This window comes from Triticum dicoccoides, chromosome 4B, assembly GCF_002162155.2.
Source record: "Triticum dicoccoides isolate Atlit2015 ecotype Zavitan chromosome 4B, WEW_v2.0, whole genome shotgun sequence".
NCBI lineage: Eukaryota > Viridiplantae > Streptophyta > Magnoliopsida > Poales > Poaceae > Triticum > Triticum dicoccoides.
In genome coordinates, this window is record NC_041387.1 from 324,368,819 (window position 1) to 324,384,963 (window position 16,145).

Below are 16,145 nucleotides of genomic sequence, written 5' to 3' on the forward strand. Positions count from 1 at the left end.
ACAGTTCACGTTCCTTCTGCAGGAGAAGCAACACCATCTCGCAACCAAAAGCCCTACTTCGCCGATGTGGCCCAAGTGGGATACCCCTCTCAACCGGGCCTTTGGACGAACTTAAGGGACTCCCTTTGGGCTAGCGGCCGCAAAATGGACGTGTGCACATCGCCGGAGACGGCATGTGGAAGGTGTTTTACAACGACGACCCGGAGGCCAACAAGAAGAAAAGGAAGTTGTGACGCCCGAATAATTAAGTTACAGTGATTCTCTTCTAATGATGCCTTGTCATCACATTACTGTTGCTAATCCTCGCGTGATCCAAATCTTAGTTCAAATTCAAGTTCAAACTAAAGTCCAAAAATTCAAATTTCTCAAATAGGCAAACTAAAATGTTCGAAGTGTGGACAATATTTCATAACTAATTAAGGTGTTGAACCAACTTTTTATAAAGTGTTTAATTGCTCCTAAGTATTTAAAACAGTGGCTGAAAACATTATTAAATGCTTTTGCAATTATAAAAATTATTAAACTATTTTATTTTAGAAGTAAAGGTTAATGTGGTAGTGGTATAATCAGTATTACTAATTTAGGTGCTAACCATATGTGTTACAATGCTAAGGCAATTTGGAAACTTAAATAAAACAGAAAAGTTTTAAAGGGAAAAACAAAATAGAAAAAGGAAAGCACAAATCTACTAAGCATTTTGGCCCATCTAACTAAACAGCCAGTCCGGCCCACCCTGGCGATCCCTCCCCTCTCCCGCTGTTCACACGACCGGGTCGCTACAGGGGGCGGGTCGCCCCGCACCACCTCGCAGGCGCCTACGCCTGGACGGGATAAGGGCGCCACGCCCCGACCCCTCGATCCCAACTCTCCCCACTTGCCTCCTCGAGTCCTCCCCCTGCTACTCCCACTCCCACTCATCTCCCCCCTCTCCACCTCTCCCTCTCCGCCGACCTGGAGAAGGAGCCGGCGCGTTCGACGCCGTCCCAGCGCTACCACCGTGGCCACTGCCGTCCCCGGGTGAATACAGCGTGTCCAACTGCCTCGCTGGCCTCCGCTACATCCTCCCCGAGCACAAGCTCGGGCCAGAAGCCACCGGGGCGCCCGCTGCCTCCCCGTGCTCAGCCTTCGTCCGCCTCGAGTCACCGGCAACCTTCTTCCACTCCGGTCGGCCTGCGCTCCTAAACCATCGCCGAGCCTTTCTTAAGCTCCACGGTGAGCTACCGCTTCTTTTCCCTCCCTTAACACCATCTCTCGTAGCCCGTAGCCCTGCCGCCATCGTGGCCGAACGCCTCCGCCGCTAACCTCGTCGTCGGCCCCGTCCCGGCGACCGTTTGGTCCAGCCCCGCTACCTTTCGCTTGCGTACAAGCCCAGGGACCCAACGTGCTCCTCCGCAGGCTTTGCCGTGTCGACAGCCCGCACCTTGGCCATGCCCCGCTTTGCCCGCTGCCGCCCTCCACTGGCGACCACGTGCGCCACAGATCCGCCGGTGCCCTGCCTCGTCGAGGCCGCACCCTGCGCGCCACTCTAGCCGCGCCCGTCGGGGCTTGGCCGCGTCCACCAGGGCCACTGCTACCCGGGGCCGCGGCCCTTCTCGTCCGCAGAACTGCCTCTCCGTAGTCGCCCGCGCCCGCGAGCGCCGGGGCTCGCTCATGCCCGCCTGATGCCGCGTCCATCGCTACTTCGTTGCCTTTTTTTAGAACGAAGGCTCAAGAAGAGCCCGGCTTTGAATCAACAAAGCCATCAACCGGCCAGGAATACAAGAAACAAGAACACCATACCACATCGGCCAAACGATACAAGGGGGCTGCAAGAACAGCTTACAACGCTACTCCAACAACCAGCAAACATAAGATGAACTATGAAGAACTGCTAGTTGAGGATAAGCCCCACTACAACAAGGCACCAATATGGCTACAAGTGCAGCCTCGAGGAGCACCGGCAAGGAATCGAACACAGGGAGGAAACCAGCAGATGAGATGATCCAAACACTTGCCCTCTCTAACATCGAAAGGGATCCCTTCCCCTCGCCTAGGCTCGAAGGCGCCGCACCGTCGAATGAAGAGACGCTCACCCGAGAGCTTGAGCAAAGGTTGGTCTCGAGACTGGGCCCGCCACGGAGCACGACCACAGGTCGGAGCACACACAACAGCAACACCGCAGACACCGAAGGCGGCCAATCGTAGAGGGTAAGCCGCCGGAAGAGTTGCCGGAGTGAAGGAGCTACCGAGCCACAGGGACTCGATGGACACCAGCCGCCCACCTACCAGCTGCTGCACGCAACCCCAAAGCGCCAATCTTCCCTAGGCGGCGCCTCCAAGAAGGGCACGACGCACCTAGCGCCGCCGCCGCCCATCCAACAGGGATTCGAGCTTTCGCCTGGGAGCCTTGGCCGGGGTGTGGAGAGGAGCCCACAACGGCGACTCCAGGGAGTAGAACGACGCCAAAAGGCGCCGCCGCCACCGTACTGGAGAAGACCAAACAGGGGTTTCCCCCGGGCTCGACCCACAGCACCAGTTTGGGGTGCACCCCGCCGGCACCGGATCCAGCGGCCAGAGGCCCCAAATCGACCAAGCCAGCGGAGGCAGAGAGCAGAGAGGGGAGAGGAGAGCCGGACCTTCAGATCTGGAGCGGAGGGAGGATGACCTCGCCGCCCCACGGCCGCAATCCGCCTGCTCCTCGCCGCCCAAGCAGCCGAGGAAGCCGGCCCGCACCACCCGCGCACGCCGCCAGCCGGAGACGGCGCCGCCTCGCCGCCAAGGCCGCCGCCCTGGATCCGGAGTCCTTCTCGAGAGAGAAGCGACGGAGACCTCGCCGCCACCTTCATCGGCCGCCGCACAGGCGCTGCCCGGTGACCGCCTCGGGTGACGGCAAGGGAGGGAGGGAGGATGGACAGGGGCGGCGCCGGGAAACCCTAGGCGCCCTCGAGCCGCCCTGGGGAGGGCAGCGCGAGGGAGGGGAGGGGAGGGACTGATTCACTTTGTTGCCTTGCTGCTGCTAATTACTGTAGCTATGTCTAGCTTTATGAATTTTACATTGACTAACCCCCTGACTGCCCCTAAATTGTGGTTAAACAAGTGTTAACAGGGCTAAAAAAATTATGGGAAGGTAGTACACTTGACAATGCTCAAATGTGTCCATTGGACCAAATCCATTTGCTGCATGTATTAATTCCTACAAAAATCACAAATTGATATCTTTTGCTAACACAGAACAGATTTAACCTCTGCTTGCGCTGTGTGTGGTGTGTGTGTGGCCGGCTTGGGCACTGCCCACTTCCGTGCGTGGCCGGCCCTTGTGTTAATTAGGACTAATTTAGTTTAGGAGTATTTTAGTACTAGTTTAGTCTTTAGAGCAAATGACATGTGGCCCCATTTGACCCTGTTGACCAGTCAATAGTTGACTGGTCAACTGCCCCTGGACCCCATGAGTCAGACTCTGTGGCTAGCACATGGCTGGGTACACTTGGTATTTTTTGTTTATTTGCGAATTAAAATAAATGTCCAAATCTTTTAAACATTGATAAAATCATATAAAATAAATCGTACCTCGGATGAAAAAGTTTTATACATGAAAGTTGCTCAGAACGACGAGACGAATCCGAATATGCGGTCTGTTCGCCCGCCACACATCCCTAGCATAGCAAACATGTAACTTTTCCCCTCCGGTTCATCTGTCTAACAGACGTCCGGAACCGGGAATACTTTCCCGGATGTTTCCCCCTTCGCCAGTATCGCCTAGCGCTGCGCTAGAACATGTCTGGCTCTGTTTGTTGTCCTGTTATGCACTTGCCTGCTATGTATTTACTGTTTCTTCCCCCTCTTCTCTCCGGTAGACCCCGAGACCGATGTTGATGTCCCTGTGGTCGACTACATCGACGACGACCCTCCTTCTTGTCTGAGCAACCAGGCAAGCCCCCCTTTGATCATCCCGATACCGCCCATTCTATACTCTCATGCTTGCATTTGATTTCGCTATTGTTATTGTTTGCTCCTATTCTGATGCATAGCCTGCTTTTGTACCTGCTATTCTTACCTACCTGCTCATACTAAATTGCTTAGTATAGGTTGGTTAGTGATCCATCAGTGACCCCCCACTTGTCCTTGTTGCCCCTGCTTCATCATCGATGCCTCGATCGACGTGATCGACGACCAAAGCCCGACATCTCACATCACATCACGCCCCTTTTTTGCTCGACTCTGCAGAGCTACTGTCGAGTGCCGAGGGTGATCCCTCATAACGCGCTCCTGATGATAATTATGTAGTATAGCTATTCGGTCGTGGTCATCGAGGGTGATTTCCTCTTTCACCGTTCTCGATACGGCTCTGTCGTTCAACACCTCAAGTGTGAACCTCGAGGGTGGTCCCTCTTACATTCACCTTGATGATTACATTGAGTGGAATCCTCCGTGGGTGATTCCTCGGGTTTCCTCCTTGATGTTTGGACACATGGTTACCTTGACTTTACTTGAGACCTTGGTGAAAGTCAGGAAGGCCCGGAGAGCACCCGCAAGATAATGACGTGGCACGGCCGGGCATTCTAGGCCCTTGTCGTAAGTCCACGAGACGGGGCGATGGGGTCACTTTCGATCATGAGACTCTGATCGTCTCTGCAAGCTAGTAATACACTATGGTTTGGGTATTTGTTCTGAGTTGGCCTTTGGCCTTTACGCACCAACCACCACGTGAGAATAGTTATGGGCCTCGACGTCGCAGTATCAGCCGAAGCTTTGTCAGACGTCCAATTCAGCATTGCGGGCATGTCGGGCCAGTGCCATCCAGTATGAGGTGGTGCTCATCCCGGCTCGTCGCACAACGACCTGGAGTGCAACGGGCAATGGGCCCAGACCCCGGAGTGCTTAGGGTGTAGACCGGCGGGGACCTCTCTGCTGAGACTAGGTAGGGCTACGACGTGTTGATCTTCCGAGGCCGGGTATTGACCCCAGAAAGGTGTGTCCGGCCAGAGTGATCGAGCGTGTTGGAAAACATGGTGCACCCTTGCAGGGAAGATTATCTATTAATAGCCGTGAACACGGTAACGGACGTTCAGACTTATATCCTGATCTTATACAACTACAAATGGGTACTTGAGATATGTGGCTCCGGGATTGCTTTCTCACAGGGAGTCGAGGAAGGATCTCTGGGCATTAATGTTACAACATGTTTGTTAATTATAAACTGCTATTCTTTACTCTTCTACATGCTACAAGATGCTCGGAGCTGCGTGAAGATGCTAGTCTTCGAAAGGCTAGGCTTTTGCCCTCTATTCTGGCATTCTGCAGTTCAGTCCATAGATACAACCCTTCCATTTGATATAAATGCATACTTAGTATAGATCTAATGCTTGCGATTACTTTGGATGAGTACTCACGGTTGCTTTGCTACCCCCTTTCCCCCTTCTTTCTTCTTTCCGGATGGTGCAACCAGATGGTGGATCCTTGAAGCCAGATGCCATCGCCGATGGATGCTACTACGTCGAGGCCGTCGACGACCAGGAGTAGTTAGGAGGTCCCAGGCAGGAGGCCTTGCCTCTTCGATCGTTGTTGCTTTTGTGCTAGCCTTCTTAAGGCATCCTTGTTTAGCTTATGTCTATACTCAGATATTGTTGCTTCCACTGACTCTTGTGTATCGAGCTTGTATTCGAGCCCTCGAGGCCCCTGGCTTGTAATATAAAGCTTGTATTATTTTGATTTGGGTCTAGAGTTGTGTTGTGATATCTTCTCATGAGTCCCTAATCTTGATCGTACACATTTGCGTGTATGATTAGTGTACGATTGAATCGGGGGCGTCACAAGTTGGTATCAGAGCCGACTGTCTGTAGGAACCCCTTTCCAACTCCTTGGCCGAAGTTGAGTCTAGTCTTTGAAAAACTGATTTACTAACATGGCTGTGTGGCTTACGGGCACACGTCGCCATTGGGTGGTATTAGGATCTTTTATTGCTCGTCTATGCTTTGGGACTCTGATCTCTCTTCTATTCGGATTAAATGATTTTGCTAAACCTAACATTAGGATCTCATGATCACATCCATCAGGAGGTTTGTATTACCCCTTTATCGAATTATGGGCCAAGATCGGCTTCTCAATGTTCATTGACTGCAGGATCCTCTTATCGAGGGCACCCTGCGTCGTCACTTGCAAATCCATCGCTCGAGAGGTTTTCTCCGACATTGATGTAGCCTTCACTATGTCCCGTTTATGTATCCCTCCATCGCGTGCATGCGTGCCGCCTAGTATGTCTGGGATGTTTCTCTTGTCCGAACTCATTCGAACAGTGCGTAACTAGCTCTAGATATGTATCAGTATGTCTTTAATGACTACTACCTTGTACATACCGCGCCTTTGCTCACTGTTCAAGTTACACCATGAATGACTTCATATACTTGCTCCACCCCTTGCTAAACTACTCCTCTGTTGCATTTAAGCAGGATGGTTAGACCCGCTGGTCGTGACCACCTGAATACATGACCGGAATGATACAACAGTTGAGCTGAATCACCACTTCATGGAAGATCTCATTGCTCGATTTTCGCACCCCATTATGAATCAACAACCCGCCCTAGTGACTCTGCAAGACTTTGGGCGTCTCAACCATGTCATGTACCGCAGCTCAACTTAGCCCCTTGATGCTGATGACTGGCTCCTTACTTTCGAGTTGGAGTCTGCTGATGTAGCCCCTTCCAACTATGTCACCTTTGCGGCTTATTACCTGAAAGGCCCCGTTTCTCAATGGTGGAACAGCCACAGGCGTTCCATATCTATTGGAACCACCATCACTTGGCCAGAATTCCAAGCTGCATTCCGCGGGACAATGTTGAACCATTATGGTTAGTAACAACGTCCCCGTTGAAATTGAAGGACTGGAATTCCTTGTTTCCCCCATTGTTTGAAGTCGTCCAATATTGACCTCATTCTGGGAATGAAGTGGTTGAAAACACATACCGCTTCTATCATTTGCGTCACTAAATTCGTCCATCTATTACATCCTTCAAATGAGATAGTAAGCTACCATGCTCATCTTGTTTGTAATGCCGAAGCACGGATTTATTCCTTGCATACGTTAAAACGATTCTCCTCTTGTGAGAATTGAAAACGCTCCAGCCGTTTGTGAATTCTAGGATGTCTTTCCAAAAGAACTACCCAGTCCATGATATTGAACTTGTTGCTATTAAGTTTGCACTGAAGTTGTGGCGGCATATCCTTATTGGTAATCATTGCGAGATCTTCACCGATCATCAAAGTCTGAAGTATCTGTTACGTAGCTAGATCTGGATCTCCGTCAGCAGTGATGTATGGAAACGTTTATATACTTTGACTATGGTATTTCTTATACCCCTAGCAAGGCTAATTCTACTACGGATGCCCTGAGTGGCAAATCTTATTGCAACAACCACATGACTTGTAAAGCTCAACCCACGCAAAGATGATCTCACTTGCAAAGAGCATTCGATCCATGTTCTCGTTCAAGCTGAACGTTGCACCCATCTTAGGGCTATCAAATTTCTTTAAGTTCAATGGTCAAATCCTTCTGAAGATGAAGCCACTCGGGAACTCGAGGATTGTCTTCGAGATGAATACCTCGTTTTGTTTCCTTCTACCTCCAAAATCTCGAGACGAGATTTCTTGTAGTGGAGGAGAATTGTGACATCCGGATAATTAAGCTACAGTGATTCTCTTCTAATGATGCCTTGTCATCACATTACTGTTTCTATTCCTCGCTTGATCCAAATCATAGTTCAAATTCAAGTTCAAACTAAAGTCCAAAAATTCAAATTTCTCAAACAGGCAAACTAAAATGTTTGAAGTGTGGAAAATATTTCATAACTAATTAAGGTGTTGAACCAACTTTTTATAAAGTGTTCAATTGCTCCTAAGTATTTAAAACAGTGGCTGAAAACATTATTAAATGCTTTTGAAATTATAAAAATTATTAAACTATTTTATTTTAGGAGTAAAGGTTAATGTGGTAGTGGTATAATCAGTATTACTAATTTAGGTGCTAACCATATGTGTTACAATGCTAAGGCAATTTGGAAACTTAAATAAAACAGAGAAGTTTTAAAGGGAAAAACAAAATAGAAAAAGGAAAGCACAAATCTACTAAGCGTTTTGGCCCATCTAACTAAACAGCCAGGCCGACCCACCCTGGCGATCCCTCCACTCTCCCGCTGTTCACGCGACCGGGTCGCTACAGGGGGCGGTCGCCCCGCACCACCTCGCGGGCGCTGACGCCTGGAGGGGATAAGGGCGCCACGCCCCGACCCCTCGATCCCACCTCTCCCCACTTGCCTCCTCGAGTCCTCCCCCTGCTACTCCCACTCCCACTCATCTCCCCCCTCTCCACCTCTCCCTCTCCGCCGATCTGGAGAAGGAGCCGTCGCGTTCGACGCCGTCCCAGCGCTACCACCGTGGCCACTGCCGTCCCCGGGTGACTACGACGTCTCCAACTGTAAGGTACTAGATATCTCTCTCGATTACAAGCACGGTAGCCCCGATTACAAGCAGGATACAGGAAGTGGGGAACGAGAGGAAGAAGAAGAGGGAAGCCGCCGGGTGCCGAGCCGTCTGATCCACTGGATAGCCTTTCCTATTGCCTACTCCAGGGTACTTGTAGTAGAGGTAGTCCAGCATGGCCCAGGCCCAAGTGCACGTCCAGGGATAGGCCCATGTACTTGTAGGGGAGGCTCCTAACATCCCCCCTCCTTGAAAGTCGGCTTGACCCCAAGCCGACGCCCGCCTGGATCCCATTGCACTCGATGGTCCTTGAATAGCTCGAAGCCGCGATGGCAATCGAAGGCGGTGTTGACTTGAATGACGTGGTAGTAGTGGACGATGCCGACCCATCCGAAAGAGTTGTCGATGAAGTAGTCGTTGTTAAAGCCGATGTAGTACGTGTGGTCGACGGAGCCTTGCGCGAAGCGGACAGCAAGAGCGATGACATCCCTCCCTCCTTGAGAATGTTCTTGATCGGAGCAGGTAGAGAACACCATACCACTCATGGCTTGTGCTCTCTTGCTGATTACCTCCGCCCTTATAATTGTCGACGGTTGAAGAGTAGAAGCTGGGGAGATGACAACACAGCGGGCAACCAAGATCATGGCGCACCTTCCTCCGTAAAAGATCTTCCACCGAGTTAATTTCCTTAGCAACAACAATGCAAGCCCTCCAAGGTCCCAAGACATGCCCGACCGGTATATTCCCGTGCCAGACTCTAACAGATCAGTAGCATTCATGAGCAAATGATCAGAACAGAGCAAAAATACGGAGCACCAGACTATATAGACAACAATCTGTGAGTGGAAGATTTCCATCCAACAATCCAGATATGGCATAAGCTCATAGGGCATAGCTCTGCACACCTCAAGTACTGGAAGATTCTTTGCCGAACTGCCGTTGGAACTAGACAAGTCATAGAAAGAATTGCTGATGTGTTGCTGCCCCAATGTCATAACAAAATTCTTCATTATTTTTGTATGACAAGGTTGGTAAAGATATAGTGCCAGATGTACAATGGTACTGTAGTATGCTACTTTGGGCCGGCCATCTAATTCAGATGCTTGCCATGGTAACCGCTCAAAATATGGCAAGGAAAATATGAGCACGCAATTCCAATGGTATATACTGAGTCAAGACTTGGATCCATAAACATTTTGCACTGAACATCATCTTCAAGTATATTGGGGATACACATTCTGGCAGGACAGGAGTCCACCATTCCCAAATATGCAAGATGTGCTCGCTGGATTATCCGCTCAAACTTGTAATCCAATAATAAATGATAGGACCATGTTGATATCAGTTTCTGACAACAAAAATGTTCCCAAGCTGCAGTACTTGCTATTGGGTCCACCTCCATCACAACGCAAGTTGTAATCCAAGCCCAGAAAATTAGTTTGATGATTACGACATGGCTGATCAGCTCCAAGGACAAGGGACTATGATACCGTTCAAAAGGTGCAGCTGATGGATGGATAAACTTACCGAGTATGTTTAGAGTGACAATAATCCTGTCTTGAATCTTCAAGCAAATAAGAATACATTTGCCCATGATCAACGGAAATTTGACCTCTGATGTTCGCTCTTGCGTAGGTGGCCTGATCAATAGTATCCAATCTGGTTGAAACTTGAAGTGGCAGGACTCAAAACTGATTAGTACAACTAACTAAATTCTAGCTCCTAGCACAACAGATAATTGTTCAAGTCTGCATCGTCCACTCCCCTTAAATCCTCTTGACGCCAAAATTGCCAAAGCACCATGATACTCATAATCTGTATTGTTCCTAGCATTTTTCCATTAATAGGAATCCCCCGCACAGCAGTACACACCAGTACAAGATGCGACCAATCTCCAGTGCTCCACAATTTCTCAAAACAAAAGCGACTAGCTAACTCACTGATGTGCATATGAATAATAAACTGATCCTCACAGAATTCCACAATTTGTAGTTTAGACCAAAGCTGTACTGCTCGAGGAGTGTCGGATGGTAACAGAAACTGAAACTTGTGCATAAGGCAGGGCCTAAGATCAGTTGTTTTCCTCACAAAACTGAGAGTCCATGCAACCCTCCTTTCAAATTGTTCAAAAGAGCTGTGCAGAGCAGATTGGATGGTGCACTCCCTGCTATTTGTTCTAGCATGAGCAGAAGCAGAAATCATCTCACTACAACTAGCGAAAACCAAGAAAGTGAGCTGCCTAGAAGGCCATGGTTGCAACTCCACAGAAGTGACAAATAAAGTCTGTAACTGAGTATGAAGATGCCGTTCTGGCAACTTGATTTCTATCCTTGGCTGGTGGTCAGGTAGCCACCACACAGAGCCAGTATCATCATCCGCAACTTTGCCAAGGACCTGCATATCATCATCTGTTGCGATCTGCACTCGAATTGGAGGCGGCCCTGGTTGCTGCTTGATGCCCTGATCAACTTCATGGATGTGGTATTCCGTCGAACGCTTTACATGCGTCAGTGCATCTGACTGATGAACAACAGCAGGCGACGGCGAGGAGGTCAAGAGGGCATCCGAAGGCACCGATTCCGCCGGGCGTGTGACCAAAGAAATCTGGGAGGCATCGACAACATCAGTGTAGTGGTTTGTGATGTCAGGGCCATACCTTGAGAGCGCACGAGATACAGGAGTGGCAAGTTTGACATCAATGGTGATGTCGACAGCCAGGGACGTCGTGGCCACAACTTGGTACTCCTCCTGGTCTACTGGTTCGACCATTGGAGGGGTGGCCGTGCTGTCGTTGATGTCGACCACAGTCTCAAGGAAGGTGGCAGCAGTGGCGTCACGGACCTCGTTGACGATGCCGATGGTGGCATCCTGGTGCGAGCATTCGGTCGAACATGTGACGTGCACCAACTCCATGCAATCAGGGGACGCATCATGGACGATCTGGAGGACCTCCGGGGCCTTGAAGGTGGAGAAGGAGACGTCGGTGGAGACTGCAGTGACACTGGTGTCGATGGTGCGGTCGACTACAAGCTCGACCACTTGGTGGATGGGGTTGACCGTGGGATCGAGGTGGACGGCGGTGGCGGCGTCATGGACCTCGTCGATGCTATCGACCGTGGGCTCGAGGTGGACGGCGGTGGCGGCACCATGGACCTCGTCGATGCTATCGATGGTGTCGACCTGGGTCGAGCACTCCATCGAACAGGTGACGGGCACCATCGCGATGCACACCGGGGACGAATCATGGACGAGCTCAAGGACCTCCGTGGCCTTGGCGGTGGAGAAGGAGACACTGCTGGGGTCGATGGTGAGGTCGGTGCTGGGCATGACCAGGGCTGATGGTTTTTTAGACGAGGAAGCAGCCGAGTCGAGTTGTGCGTTAGCAGCAACGAGGTCAGCAGTCATGCCCTCAATCCTGGAGATGAAGGATGCGAGATACCATATCGTCTGCTCCTTGGCCGACATGGCATCCCACTCCGGTGGTAAGTCAGCGGGCATGGCGTCGTCGCCGGTAGAACAGAGAGGAATCAAGTGTGGAAGAAAAAATTGGGGAAAATTTAAGGGGTGGAAGGGTGGTGGCCTGGCTCTGAATACCAGATGTAAGGTACTAGATATCTCTCTCGATTACAAGCACGAATTACAGTAGGTAGCCCCGATTACAAGCAGGATACAGGAAGTGGGGAACGAGAGGAAGAAGAAGAGGGAAGCCGCCGGGTGACGAGCCGTTTGATCCAATGGATAGCCTTTCCTATTGCCTACTCCAGGGTACTTGTAGTAGAGGTAGTCCAGCATGGCCCAGGCCCAAGTGCACGTCCAGGGGCAGGCCCATGTGGAGGCTCCTAACACCAACTACCTCGCCGGCCTCCGCGGAATTTCCTATTGGACGCTCGTTGCGTCAAACAGTCGACCAAACGCACAGAGCCAACGATCGAGCGCTACCCTTGGACCGGCCCATTTAACTTGTTCCAGTGTTTCCGGTTTTGGGAACCTTCTAGAGTTTCCCAGCCGGTTTTCTCTTGTTTTGGGAACCTTCTAGATGGTTCCCTAAACCGGTTTTTTTTCTTTTCTGTTTATTTTTCTAATTTCTTTTTTGTTTGTTTTAGTTTTCTTGTTATTTTTTCAACGTTATTTTATCTTTTTAAACTAAGTACATATTCAGATTTGTTCTTAATTTTCAAAAAATGTTCTTGCTTTTAAAAAATGTTCTTTTTGAATTTTCGAATTTTTGAATGTTTTTTTGAATATTTTCATATTCAGAACATTTTCTTTTCTATTCTTTTCGTTTTTGTTTTCTTTCTGTTTTCCTTTTCAAGTTAATTTCTCTTTTCGACACATTTTCTTTCTTTAGTTTTTATTTTCATATGTGTTCTTATCTTCTTTTAAAAAAATATGTTCACAAATTCAAAATATCTTTCCATTTTACAAAATTTGTTCACAAATTCAAAAAATGTTCCCATTTTACAAAATTTGTTCACAAATTCAAAAAATGTTTCTGCTTTCAAATTTTTGTTCCGTATTTTTAGAAAATGTCCTGTTTTTTCAAAATTTGTTCGAATTATTTTTGTTCATTATTTGTGAAATCTGAAAGTAATGGCATGGATTTCAAAAAATGCCTATTGTCAAAAATTGTTCACAAATTTCAAAAAATGTTCTTCTTTTTCAAAAAAAAATTCATGTATTAAAAAATGTTCACATTTCAAATTTGTTTGGGATTTTCAAAATTGTTCTCCATTTTACAATTTGTTTGTTATTTTACAAATTGTTCTCCGTTTCAAAATTTGTTTGGATTTTTAGAAAAGCATGAATGATTTGTTTGGATTTTTCAAAATTGTTCTCTGTTTCAAATTTTGTTCTCAAGATTAAAAAAATGTTCGTGCTTTTGCAAAACTGTTCTTGCTTCCAAATTTGATCGGGAATTTTGAAAATTGTTCTTCGTTTCAAAATTTGTTCTCAAGATTCAAAAAATGTTCGTTTCAAATTTTTTCTGTTTGCTTTTTCTTTGTTCTTTTTCCTGTTTTTTTCTTTTTCTTTCTTCGTTTTTCTGTTTCTTTATTTCATTTTTCAATTCCTTTTTCTTCTCTTTTTGTCTTCTTTTTGTTCACATATCAAATTATGTTTGGGAGTTTCAAAAAATCTTCCCATTTCAAATTCGCGCTTCCAAATTTGTTCTCCATTTCAAAAATTGTTTTCAACATTCAAAAATTGTTCGTGCTTAAAAAAATTGTTCTCCATTTCAAAATTTGTTCTCAACATTCAAAAATTGTTCGTGTTTCCAAATTTGTTCTCCATTTCAAAATTTGTTCTCAAGATTCAAAAATTGTTCGTGCTTTCAAAAATTGTTCGAGCTTCCAAATTTGTTCTCCATATCAAAATTTGTTCTCAACATTCAAAAATTGTTTGTGCTTTAAAAAATTGTTCGTGCTTCTAAATTTCTTCTCTGTTTCAACTTTTGTTCTTAAGATTTAGAAAATGTTTGTGCTTTAAAGAAATGTCACAAATTCCAAGAATATTTGGGAAACTCAAAAGTTGTTTGTGTTTCCAAATTTTGTTTTGAAATTTGAAAAATTGTTCCTGTTCAGTTTTTTGGGTAGTTTAGAAAATGTTTCCGTTCCAAAAAAATATGTTCGCGTCTCCAAAATTCATTTGTGTGTAGAAAAAATGTTTGAGTTTTCTCAAAATGTTCAGAACTTTCAAAAATTGTTCGCATTTTAGAAAAAAGTTCCATATTTCAAAATTTGTTCACCGTTTCTTCCTGTTTATGAAATATGTTTGGAATTACGAAATTTTTTCACTTTTTTTAATTTGTTTGTGTTTTCAGAAAGAATGACAATCTCCAAACTGTTCATTATTTCAAAGAAATATAAGAAAAATCATAAATGTTTCAAATCTGCCACTGCTTTTTGTTCATTAGAGTTCGCGCTATACAAATTTTATAGCATTTCTTTTTCTTGGAATGTTTCTGTTCAAATTTATCAGAACTTTTCAAATAATGACCGGCATTTCAAAAACGTTCTCATTTCCAAAAAATTTGGTCACGTATTCAAAATTCGTTCATGTTTCAATTTTGTTGGGATTTTTGAATTGTTCTCCATTTCAAAATTTGTTCTAACGATTCCAAATAAATTCGTGATTTAAAAAATTGTTCCTCTTTTAAAATTTCGCTCATAAATTCAAAAAATGTTCATGTTTACGAAAAAGCTCAGAATATTTAAAACTGTCCCTGTTTTCAAATGATGTTCGTGTTTCCAAAAAATGTTCGGGAATTGCAAAATATGTTTGACAATTACGAGAAATGTTCAGCAATTCAAAACATTTCCCATTATCAAATTTTGTTCTCAAATTCAATATATATTCTAGTTTTTGAAAATATTCTGGAATTAAAAAAATGTTTGCACTGTTCAAAAATTGTTCCCAGTATTAAATTTTTGTTTCTCAAATTTCAATAAATGTTTGGGTTTTCATCAAATATCCTGGAATTTCAAAATGTTTTCTGTTGAAACATGTTCACGTTTCTATTTTATTTTTTCAAAATTTGAAAAAAATTCTTGTTGTTCAAGAAATGATTAGATTTTCAAACATTGTTTGTTTTTACAAAGAATCAGAATTTCTAGATAAAGTTCCAAAAAATTCAAAACAGCTGTCCGAGTAGTTCTTATGCATGTACGCTCCCATTTGTACACTAACGTTTGTTGGTTCCACTGGTTAGCTGCTCAGGTACATAAGATGGATTCGTATGTTCGAATCCTACTCGACACCCTTTTCTCACGCTTTGTTCTTTTTCCATCATAGCTGCTCTGCTACAGCGCCCACTATTGGGCCGGCCCAGTCACGGGGTCTGTGCCTGCGTCGGCTGGCTGTTCGACGCAAAATGCGTCGAATAGGAGCTCCCGGCCTCCGCTACGTCCTGCCCTACCACGAGCTCGGGCCGGAAACCACCGGGGCGCCCGCTGCCTCCCCGTGCTCAGCCTTCGTCCGCCTCGGGTCGCCGGCAACCTTCTTCTACTCCGGTCAGCCTGCGCTCCTAAACCATCGCCGAGCCTTTCTTGAGCTCCACGGTGAGCTACCGCTTCTCTTCCCTCCCTTAGCGTCGTCTCTCGTAGCCCGTAGCCCTGCCTCCAACGTTGGTCGAATGCCTCCGCCGCTAACTTCGTCGTCGGCCCCGTCCCGGCGACCGTTTGGTTCAGCCCCGCTGCCTTTCGCTTGCGTACAAGTCCAGGGACCCAACGCGCTCCTCCGCAGGCTTTGCCGTGCCCAGCTTCGCTGGTTCCATCGACAGCCCGCGGCTTGGCCATGCCCCGCTTTGCCCGCTGCCGCCCTCCGCTGCCGTCCGCGCGCGCCACAGATCCGCCGGTGCCCTGCCTCGTCGAGGTCGCGCCCTGCGCGCCACTCTAGCCGCGCCCGTCCGGGCTTGGCCGCGTGCACCAGGGCCGCTGCTGCCCGGGGCCGCGGCCCTTCTCGTCCGCGGAACTGCCTCTCCGTAGTCGCCCGCGCCCGCGAGCGCCGGGGCTGGCTCATGCCCGCCTGCTGCCGCGTCCATCGCTACTTCGTTGCCTTGCTGCTGCTAATTACTGTAGCTATGTCTAGCTTTATGAATTTTACATTGACTAACCCCCTTGACTGCCCCTAAACTGTGGTTAAACAAGTGTTAACAGGGCTAAAAAAATTATGGGAAGGTAGTACACTTGACAATGCTC